The sequence below is a fragment of the Erinaceus europaeus genome, chromosome 3 (genome assembly GCF_950295315.1).
Source record: "Erinaceus europaeus chromosome 3, mEriEur2.1, whole genome shotgun sequence".
NCBI classification, from domain to species: Eukaryota; Metazoa; Chordata; class Mammalia; order Eulipotyphla; family Erinaceidae; genus Erinaceus; species Erinaceus europaeus.
In genome coordinates this window covers 171,411,919-171,424,328 of record NC_080164.1, presented here as the reverse complement: position 1 = coordinate 171,424,328, position 12,410 = coordinate 171,411,919, and positions in this window count along the sequence as shown.

Here is a 12,410-nt window from a genome sequence, read left to right as displayed (position 1 = left end):
GCTCCAGATTGCTTCATGCCACCTGAGCAGAGGCAGCTGATTGTTGAGAAAATAAAGCAAAAAAAAAAAAGCTCTGGCAGTCTTTCCCTGTCTGAATAAGACTCTGCTTGGTGGAATATTTGGAGCTGGAATCAGCCGCTTAGAAAGAAAAAAGGCCAGGGGTTTCAGAAATGAATAAAATTAGAATGCATGACACCCTCTGGTGGGACAGGAATCTTGGTAAGGAAAGAAGCTCAGAAGGGGAGTCTGCTAGGAGCAGATCTCTGACCCCTAGGGAATGGTTATGGGGGGGGGGGTGTCAGGGGTGCACTTTGGGAATAATAATTAAAAAATTTTTTTCCTTTCTTTTTACTCTATTTTCTTTCTTTTTTTAAAAGCTTTTTTTGTTTTGTTTTTTTGTTTTTTATTCCCTTTTGTTGCCCTGGTTGTTTTATTGTTGTAGTTATTACTGATGTTATTTGTTATCGTTGTAGGATAGGACAGAGAGAAACGGAGAGAGGAGGGGAAGACAGAGAGGAGGAGAGAAAGACAGACACCTGCAGACCTGCTTCACTGCCTGTGAAGCAATTCCCCTGCAGTTGGGGAGCCGGGGGCTCGAACCGGGATCCTTATGCCGGTCCCTGCGCTCTGCACCACATGCGCTTAACCCGCTGCACGACTGCCCGACTCCATTTACTCTATTTTCTAACCCAAACTGAGTTATAGTCACCTCCTTGGTGTCACCACTAGGACCCCTTATTGACTGTCCTGCTAAAGGCAAAATTCCTACCATTTTCAGTAGATGTTGTTGGAGCTCAAGCCACTAGCAGCTTCTCAGTCCGCCATCTTCGACAACATGTTTTTAAACTGTTTAGTGCTGACATAAATAAATTCAACTCAAGTATTGCCATAATGGGAAGATAATCTTATCTCATTAATGGAGATACTTTTTTTGTCAAAATGAACATCATCAACCTAGAAGTGGAAAGTGGGGTCTTTTAAAGCTGGCCTTTGTGATGAACATGAAAGCAAATCTAAATGAAATAAACATGAACCTGAAGGAAAAATTTTCTTTCAAAGTTCTAGAAAGATATACAAGGGTGAACAATTTGGGTTCAAGAGTATCCATAAAAGAAGTTCAATTTTTTCTTATCAATAGAAAAAACAAAGGGGGTTTTTCCCTGAATCTTGCAAGATAACATGCCCTACACTTTAAATAAAATTTCAGTGAAATTTAAAGACATTGAATAGATTTCAGAGAACTGCAGTTGTTCTTTTCCTTCAGTTTTTTTTGTTTTCATTAGTCACAGATGTTACTGAACTTAATATTTTATCAGTGAGGTTATTGGTTCATTTTAGTAATGCAGGATAAAATAAATGTTGACTAAATAGGTAAATATAAATAAATATTCCTGGGTAATGGTTAAATCATAAAAATCTTAAAAGACAATTGACTCTGTCAATGTGAAATGTGTCTACCTTTCTGCATTATCAAGCTTGGAGAATATCTAGTAATACTATATAGGTCAACATGAAGCCACCGGAAAACTAACAAAAACATAGAACTGTCAATGTGTCAAATATCTTAAGGAAGAATAAATTTCTAAGCTTTGAAGTACTAGATAGTCCAGAGGAAAAGATGAATAAATTGTAAATAGACAGTAAATACAGACAAGCAAGCTAAAAAAAATGGAAAATATGAATAAAGCATGACATCACATTATCACAATGTTGAAAGGAAACAAGTATGTTTACCATGAAAGTGTCTTTGCACATTACTAAGAACAGTACTAATGTCCAGAAAAATAGTCAAGGAAGATTGTGTTGCTTTGCATAACTGTCATAATAAAATACCACAAATTCTACACAACAGAATTTTCATAGTTCTGGGAACTATACACCTGAGAACAAGATGCTGCTAGCTATGATTTCTTCTGAAGTCTCCTTCTCTCCCTCTTCCTCTTCCTCTTCTCCTCCTCCTCCTCCTCCTCCTTCTTATTCTCCTCCTCCTCTCTCTCCCTATCCCTCTCCCTCTCCCCCTTCCTTTCCCTCTTTTCTCCCTCTCTCGGGGTCCCATGAATGCACATTTACAACAGTTCTACTGAATTTTTTTTTCTTTTTTTAAAGACAGAGGGAGTGAGAAAGGAAAAGAGAATGAAAGAGTCAGAAAGGAGGGACAGTATAGTACTGCTGCACCACTTATAAAGCTTCCTGCATGCAGGTACTCCCTTGTGGTGACCAGGAACTCAAACCTGGACCACCCAGTATAGTGATGTGGACTCTTTACCAGCTGAGCTATCTCCTGGCCTCTGTGAACTCTCTCATGTGTTTTCATCTCCCTGTGGTCTCACACGAATGTATTTCAGTTTTTGTAACACTGAGCTCTTATAAGTAAACTAGTTCTGCAATATACTTATGTTATTTCACCTTAATGTTATTATAAAGGTTTAATTTCCAACTATATCCATATTTTATTATGGAAAGGGTTATGATTTAAACAGATCAATTTGGGAGAAGAGTGACAAAATTCAGTCCTTTATAGATTTAAAAACAATTAAAAATATCTAAAATTTTGGACAGGGGAGATAATATAACGATTTTACAAAAAATGTTCATGCCTAAGTCTCTATTGTTCCCATAGTTCAATCTCCAGAACCACTGTAAGCCAGAGCTGAGCAATGCTCAGGTCTCTCCCACTGTAGCTCTCATTAAAACCAGACTTCCCTGGGCAGACAGCCCCATCAAGGTGTCCTAGAGCTCCGCTTCTCCAGAGCCCTGCCCCACCAGGGAAAGAGAGAGACAGGCTGGGAGTATGAATTGACCTGTCAACACTTATGTTCAGCAGGGAAAAAAAATTACAGAAGCCAGACCTTTCACCTTCTGCATCTTATAATGTCCCTTGGTCCATACTCCCAGGGGGTGAAAGAATAGGAAAGGTATCAGGGGAGGGGATGAGATTCAGAGTTCTGGCAATGGGAATTGTGTGGAGTTGTATCCCTCTTATCCTATGGTTTTTGTCAGTGTTTCCTTTTTATAAATAAAAATTATTAAAAAATAAAATTAAATAAAATATTTTTAAAGTTGAAAAAATAAAAATATCATTTTATCATTACTAATACTAAAAGAATATTCAAACCACATGTTAAATGTAATTCCTTTTTAACTTACCAAACTAATAATAATCAAAATGTTTTAATAACATTGACACTTGAATACTGTCAAGAATTCAAAGCAATGAGGATTTTGAATAGTATAGACAGAAGTGGAAATTGGCAAACCATTTTAGAAAGTAAATTTACAAAAGAGCTTGGGAATATAAAAAAGATTAAACTCTCAATATAGATAAATATAATCAAGTAAAGATAATAAAACTATATCTAGAGATTAGCTATTTACTGTTAGGAGATATCATTACTGAAATATTATCCATCTGAGTATTACTTATAATACCAGAAATATTTGAAACCATGTAAGTACCCACAAGGGGGAAACTTACGTAAATACTAAGCTTGATGAGCTGTTATGTAGCTACAAAAAGATAAAGACTCAAAATATATAAAAATGTATTTAACAAAGCAAGATGTAAAACTTAAACTTTAAATTTTATATCTTTTAAGTTCAAAAGATGAATAGAGAACATATAAGCAAGAAATAAACCTATATTAATTATATTGATATAAGAAAAAGTTCAGGGAAGATACTCTGCAGGCCAGACTAATACTTGTCATAGACTTAATACAACCTGTGGCCTAGTTATTCTGCATGGCCAGCAGAGATCTCTAACATCTCAAATGCAGATAAGTGTCAACAGATGTCACAGCTCCAGGCCATAGCCAGCTTGATACCTGATGTGAATTATGCGGTACTGACTTGCTAACTATTGCAGCCATCAATTTTAGGAGTAATTGTTAAGAGAGAACTTAAAAGAATGTTAGAAGACACTTAATGGCACTGACTTAAGTAGATTTTTCTATCCTGTTTATTCCCCTTAAATACCACTTGTTCTCTTAAACAAATCATTCTGCTGTTTAATAATTTGTGCTTTTTAAGAATACTTTCGATTTATCTTGTAATTAACTAATAAAAGACAAGAGACCCAATGGTTAGTGCTGCACCACAAATAGTCCAGCTTCAAGCTATAAGTTATGTAGTTCAAGCTATAAGTCAGTGTTAGACACACCAGGCTTCTTAGAAAACAAAATTCAATTTTTTGAGTAAGTTATATTCGTTCTTATATTGGAGACCAAGAGTCATTTTCCACTTTGAGTTTTCTTTTCCTTTAGGAATTTACATGTTTTCAATTCTTAAAAAAAATAATAGCTATAGCTAATATAATTTAAAATGTAATTACTTAAGTAGAATTGGATTGAATTCTACAAAGTTGATTGCTGATTCAATCAGCTCTAAATAATAGGTGAGATGCTTACTAAAATGCTTTGCTTTCTTCCTGTAAAACATTATATTCAACTCTTTTATGTATACAAGTGATATTCACTAAATACCCATGCCAAACCCATCCATACTGCACTCCATTCACTGTAGACATTAAGAAAAATAAAGAGAGATCACTCTATGGATAAAAGATGTATTTTCCCATTATAAAGTTTTGAGAATCATTATTTGATCAAGTTTGCTTTCAAAGGCACTCAAATAAAATCATTGTTTTCTTAGCCTATCAACCTGAGGATATTCATGGTAGATTCCTGGAGGTCAGAGCCAGAGAGAGAAAGAGAGAGAGAGAGAGAGAGAGAGAGAGAGAGACAGAGAGAATGTTTGTGTTTAGCAGAGCAGTGGTCAGCTCTGGCATATGATGGTGCTAGGGATTGGACCTGAGACCTCAGAGCCTCAGACGTGAAAGACTTTTTTATAACCATCATACTATCTCCCTAGCTCACCATCACTAGTTCTATAGTTCTAGTTCTACATCTCAATAATAGGGGACAGATGTTTGTTCTCTTTCTTCCTTCCTTCCTTCCTTCCTTCCTTCCTTCCTTCCTTCCTTCCTTCCTTCCTTTCTTTCTTCTTTACTAGAAACAAGAAATATACAATATTTTATACCAAGTTTCAACACATGGGTACAACTCTTAGTAAGTTTGGGGCTTAGAGTAATGCATCAGTGGGAACAGTGAAATGAGTACTTTACTTTTTGGTAAAAATAGGGCTCCAAAGCACACACTATTGGAACACATGATGTCCTCATCACCAAATTTAGACTAATTACTAGTCCATCAAATTCTTCTTCTAGCGTTTGCCCTTCTTCCATAGCCAGTCAACAGCATCAGGTTGAACCTGTAAAGTTTCGAGACCTCCTTTGAATCTGGAGAGGTGGCAGTCATTGACTATGTGGGTCATAGTCTGTCTGGAGCCGCAGGGGCAGTTTGGGTCGTCTCTGGCTCCCCAGCGATGGAACATAGTGGCGCACGGGCCATGGTCTGTTTGATAGCGATTGAGGAGGACCCAATCATAACGTGCTAGGTCAAAGCTGGGTTGACGCTTGCAGGGGTCTGTGATGAGGTGTTTGTTCTTGACCTCAGTTGACTGCCAACTCTGTTTCCAAGAGTCTGGAACAGAGAAGTTCAGTGTAGGCGTAGGGGACCAGATTGGGTGATGAGACGTCAAGCGTTGGACAGGGTGGGCGAAGATATCCGCGTATATTGGCAGGCAGGTCCAGTCGAGCGTAGACGTGGGAAATGAACTTAGATGATGCCACATCCCGACGAATATCTGGCGGGGCGATGTTGCTAAGAACTGGCAGCCATGGAACCGTCCATCAAATACAGGGGCTTAAATCATGCTTATTAATTTGATATTCATATAAATTAATGCTCTAATTTTCCTACTAGATAGTAGTAAGCATGGAGTTACAGTCTACTGACTATCATGAGTCCACCAAACGTTCATCTACCTGGAACTCAAGAACATTATTTCAAAAGAGATAACACTAAGGCAAAGATAAAGGCATGACCATATTGGATCAGGGAAGACCCTAAAATCAGTGAGAATATCTTTATAGAAGACTGAAAGAGCCAACAAAGAGTAATAAGCCAAATCAAGGCAGAGACAAGCGTTATAGTTATGTTCACAACTGAAACAACACTAGGAGTCACTAGGATCTGAAAGAGAAAAGAATGGTTTCCTCCCACAAGTTTCAGAAGTACCATGATAATGATGACACTTTGATTTTGAATGTCAACTTTTCAGAGGTGAATGAGGAATCATTTCTGTTGTTTTAGGTCACTAATTTGCTATGGAAATCCTATATTGTAGTATAACAATAATACACAGAAAGAGAACATTTAGATTTATAAAAAGTATACCTTAAATTATAGGAACTTCAATGTTGTTGTAGAGAAAGCTGGAGTTCAAGGGTATTAGTTCCATTCCACAACTTTCCAGTGAGTTGTTCAACTGGCCTCCCCAAATATCCACTTAAGCATTTCTAGAAAACAGACATGACTGCACAATCAATTGTATGACATTGTGTCCAAGATTAAATAAGATTATTATTCAATAAGAATTTTGTAAGACCTGAAAAAGACATAAATGCTAATGTATTTCATTGGCTCAAAGTAATGTTAATTTTCTACTAGCAATCCTTGAAATCACAGAAAATATGAAATATGTGTATGTTCCATTGGCCTTCCAGTCTCTGTTGCCGTCGTCCTTGCCTAAAGAGAGTAATTCTGTCATGAAGACTGATTCTGAACCTTGATAAGACTCATTTATCACATTGACAGGTGAATTATTAGGGGTGGATAAGAGGAATAACCCAGGGCTCTGCTATTTTTAAAGTTGTTGTGCTGTCACTAATAATAATTTGTTCTTCAGTCATCTGAGCTGGAGTAAGAAAATAAACAGATAACTCTGACCATGGAAAGATATATTAGATTTTGTGTTGCTGACTATAAAAATGAGTTAGGGACAGTGGCATGAAGGACAGATCTCCACAAAATATGCAGCTAAAGCTCCCCCAAGATATCTATTCCTAGGTATGCCACCTTAGCATGCAGATTGCTTGAAGTTTCAATCAATGGAAACTATGAACATTAAGAGAGAATTCTATCAGCACCTTCTTCAGTAGCTGGAATAATGGTGATTAGGGGTGATTTGTCAGATTTGGGTTTCCTTCATAAATAGACATTCCATTGAAGAAACCCAACTATATGGTAGCAAAAATATGAAGTAAGAGAGCATCTAACTTTTATCATGTTAGTCATATTCTACACTCCTTGAAGTCTCATGTTCCTTATCTCATTCTATGACAATGAGTAAAAACCCTTGATCTGTCTAGAATTCACAACCACATAAAATTTCCATATGTTCATAATTCAGTTTGTTCTTTCCCTCCTACTAAGCTGTCTGATGTTGATTATTCAATTAGCTCATAAAGATTTTCAGATAGAGTGAGGGAAGAATTTCCTCTTTTCCCCTACAGAAATGCCAATGCTCAGATTCTAGATATAATTTTTTTAGATATTCTCCATAACTGAAGAGATCAATTGATAGATGATATCAAAGGCATGACAACTAACTGTAGTTATTTCAGTATAACTAAAGTTCAATATTACCTTTAAAAATTCAAAACTGAAGTCACTACTAGAATATATTACTCAGATCTTAAAATAATAGCTCAAAGGAAGTCTAATTATTCACAAAAATTAGTGTTGTTGATCTCTCAGAACAATCATATATCAAAGGATTTCTCCAAAGCCAGTCTCCTCAAGGAGCATTTTGTCAAGATTCAGTCTTAGCCCTTGTGATCAGTACTATTTTTTCAATTAAGAAGTCTCCTAGGGATATACCCTAAAGAACCAAATACACCTATTCAAAAAGGTCTGTGTACACCTACGTTCACAGAGGCACAATTTGTATTAACGAAAACCTGGAAGTAATCTCAATATCCAAGAACAGATGAGTGACTAAGAAAGTTATGGTATGTATGTATACACAAGGAAATACTACTCAGCTATTAAGAATAATGAATTCATCTTCATCACCTCATCTCAGATAGAGCTTGAAAGACTCATACTAAGTGAGATAAGCCACAGAAAGAATGGACATTGGATGATGTCATTCATAGGTAGAAGCTCAGAAAAGAGAATAGAAAGGGAAAACACATAGTAGAATTTGGACTGGGTTTGGTGTATTGCACCAAAGTAAAAGAATCTGGGGGGGGGGGGCTTTCAGGACCTGGTACATGACTGTAGAGGAGAATATAGACCAGGGGTGAGAATATTTTGCAGAGAACTAAGAAATTTTATATATTTACCAACAACTGTATATATTGTAAACCATTAACACTCCGCCACCCAAAAATCATCTATGAATGAAAAGTAACAAAGAGCTGGGGCCTGTGAGTGGAAGAAGGAAGAGCAGAAAGAGAAAAGGGAGGAAGAGATGGACAAAGAAGATGAGGAGGAGGAAGTCAGTCATGTATTGTTTGCTTTTTCTTTTTTTCATTTATGTATTTATTGGATAGAGACAGAAATTGAGAGGGGAGGCAGAGATAGAGAGGGAGAGAGACAAAGAGACACCTGCATCCCTCCTTCACTACTCAAAAAGCTTTCCCCCTGCAAGTGGAGACCAGGAGTTTGAACCCGGGTCCTTGTGCACTGTAATGTGTGCACTTAACCAGATGAACCACCACCTGGCCCCTTGTATTGCTTGCTTTTCCTCAAGACCACCACCTTTTGGTTTTGCAGAAAGTGTTGAGTAAATAGTTCTATCATATATTCCAAAGTAAAGCAGAGACCACTTTCCTTCTGACAGTTCCAGAGAACATACTGGATTTTATTGTCCTTGAAGTTCTACCTAGTTGATTGCCCAGTCCTTATGGAATTAAGAGAACCTGGTATAGTCTACCTTTACAATGGGAAGACTGGGTAGAGTGGATATGAATAGAGACATGGTGAACAGCCCCTCAGACAAATCCAAAATAAAATTATATAGACCCAACATCCTATTTCTCAGGAGCCTGAATACACAGGCAGAAATTAATTAAAGGACTTGGAAAATAGGTCAATAAATAGCAATAGAAGAACTTTGTGGTACATATATAAGAAAACACAAGTTAAAGATAACTTCTGAGGCACTTGAGAAAATATGACTATCAACAGATGGATAGGCTATTACTTTTTTCAGTGAATTATTACTAATTGTATTTGGCAAGACTATAGTGTGGAGTTTATATATAAACAAATCCTTCACAGTTGGAAGTGTATGTCTAACAATCTTCAAGAGACAAACATGATGTCTAGAATTTGTGTGTTTAAAACTTAAATGAATAGCTGAAACAAGATTGACAGTGCTGAACATTGTTCAAGTTAGAAGGCTACAGCAGCATTATTATAATATTCACTTATTTTATTTTTAATATACTATTCACTTGCTTCATAATAAAGAGATTTAAGAAAAACATGTGAATTGATACTTTTTTTTAAAATCTCAACAAGGGACATTTTCATGCCTACCAGATGAGTCCAAGTTTTATAAATAATAAGGAAATATCCAAATCCATTTAAATTCATGTGAAATCATAACTGGGTTTAGCAGATAGCAAAAGCAAGTAGAGTTAAGAGGAGAAGAAGTCTTGGAAAGAGTTTTAACATCCCTCCAGTTGGGGCACTCAATAATTGTGTACACAGTAAGAGTTTGAAGAATGTTAATGAACTCAATGTTAATGAAGTCCAGGTAAAAGAAGTTCAAGGAAGAGGTTACAACAGTGCTAAGAGAAAAGGACTCCCTGGTGATAACAATTTTCTTCCTTCAAGATCTTTAGGTGGGGCAGACCCCAAAAACATCCATCAACTTTTCTCAGTCTGCCAAGAATAGGCCCTTTTAGTCTATTTCCCTGTTGAGCAAAACTCAGGTCCAAAGATTGTGGTTCTGGTGTTGGAAATTGTGTGGAACTGTACCCCTCTTATCCTGTGGTTTTGTTAATGTCTCCTTTCTTAAATAAATAAATAAAAATTCTCAACACATAGGTTGTTAACTTAATTTTTTTCTCTACTAACTTGTCTGATGCTGTCCTTCTAGAAGAGTAGGGAATTTCTCTACTTTTTTTTTCTGAGAGGGGCAGGAGAGATAGAGAGGGAGAAAGAGAGGCATCTGCAGACCTGCTTCACCACTCATAAAATTCCCTGCTGCATGCAGGGGGAGTGGGAGCTTGAACCCATATCCTTGGGTGGGTCCTTATATTTAGTACTATGTGTTATTAACCTGGTGCACAACTGGTCCATACTTTCTAAGTCACAGTTCTGTGTAGCTTTTGCTAGCTCCTCAGGGTTCTTAGTGACTCTTTTGTCTGACATTCCACAGAACTTTACTCATAATTTTCTTTTACATTATTTCATTATTATGATAATTATTATTATAGTTTTCAGAAAAGGCATATTGATTGATAGAAACCTTGGAGTGTGACGTATGTATATGCTTAAGAAATATTGTGGAAAGGAAGGAGGGAGGCGATGGATGGATGGATGGATGGATGGATGGATGGATGGATAAAAAAGGAAGAGGATGGATAAAAAGGGAAGAAAAAAAAGAATGTACTTTTTCTTTTTTTTCTGGGGAGGAAAATCATGAAAGTCAGAAAGGGTAGATATATTTAAAAAAGAAATAAATTCAGACCAATCAGAATCATAATTTTCCTAGTGGGCCCTAGTACCAGGCATTTGTTAGTTTTGTTTTGCATTAGCTAGACTAAATCCACACAGTCTCTTTGTGCAAACAATTCCTCAAATATGTCAGGCTGGAAACAGCTGAGATTTTTTATCTCTTGCTGAGAAAAGAAACTTTTCATTGAGCTATCACATAGATGATTATTTTTATTTGACTCTCATTTGAAATGTCCTGCTGCAGAGCATACTGGATACTTTATTGACCATAAAATGTGTTGCAGAAATTAGAGGGATTTTATTTTATTTTATTTTTTTCCAAGCATTTTGTCTTCCTGGAGGCATGGAGAGCCTGTTCCTGTTTATCAGTTTTTCCAAGATGTTTGCAATTTAGCAAAACTGAATCAGAAATGTATTAAATATCTGGCATCTCAGTATGAGTGATCCCACCATTTGCAATTAAAAAGTGCAAGAAGATGTGAGGTTTCTGTTTTGAAAAAAGCTAGTGGGTATATTTTAGGTATTTTACAGAAGCCAGACCTTCTACCTCCTGTACCCCACAATGATCCTGGGTCCATACTCCCATAGGGATAAAGAACAGGGAAGCTGTCAAGGGAGGGAATTGGATTATGGAGCTCTGGGGGTGGGCATTGTGTGGAAATCTATCCTTCTAATCCTACAGTCTTGTCAATATTTCCATTTTATAAATGAAAATTTAAAAAAGAAAAAGTACAAGAAAAGATTCTGAGGTGCTCTGAAATGTACAAAGGTCTTTCTCATTAATAAATAAATACAATCTTTAAAAATAATAATAATAAAATAAAAAATAAATAAAGTAATCATGTAGGGAAGACTTGACCCTCTAGCATTAAGTATATTTTATGTTGTATACTTCACATACATTATGTTTTTTCTTAATTGTCTCAAAAACTTCCCTTTCAGGTTTCTGATGAAGTGGCATTCATATGGGGACATTCCCCTTATAACTCTTCAAAATAGTCTGCCACAGCCATTGCATTCTTCTACTCCTCCTTTGATTTCTGTCATCCATAACTTCATTTACATGTTGTTTGTACTGCTGTTGCTGTTACAGAACCTTTATAATTGCCTAGTCTATGTTAGTTTTTTTAACTAGTTTATCTGCCTTCCTTAGCTAGAACATAAACTATATCAGTTGGGTCCATTAGTCAATTCACTATTGACTTGCATATTGTATGGGTGCAATAAATATTTGCTCAATGTATGAATAATGAATGACCATGAGTGTTAGGTAAGGCCATTATTTCAGTGTATAAAATCTATAGATGAGGAAGGCAACTCTTAGGAAGAGTAAGAAATTTACCCAATAACCCCTAGTTGGCAATGGTGGAGCCACTGCTCAGACCAAGACTTGCAGACTAGATACTATCCTTTGATCATTAATCTAAAGGGTCTCACAAGCCATTTCCCTCACATGCCTAGAAACTGAAATTTTCCTAAACCCTCAGCTTTGAAATCTGAGATAAATATGCTAAAGAGAAAAAAAAGGTCACTGAAGGGGGTCGGGCGGTGGTGCAGTGGGTTAAGCGCAGGTGGCGCAAAGCGGAAGGACCTGCGTAAGCATCCCGGTTCGAGCCCCCGGCTGACCCACCTGCAGGGGAGTCGCTTCACAGGTGGTGAAGCGACAGGTCTGCAGGTGTCTGTCTTTCTCTCCCCCTCTCTGTCTTCCCCTCCTCTCTCCACTTCTCTCTGTTCTATCCAACAACAACGACAACAATAATGGCAATGATAATAACCACAACGAGGCTACAACAGCAAGGGCAACAAAAGGGGGGA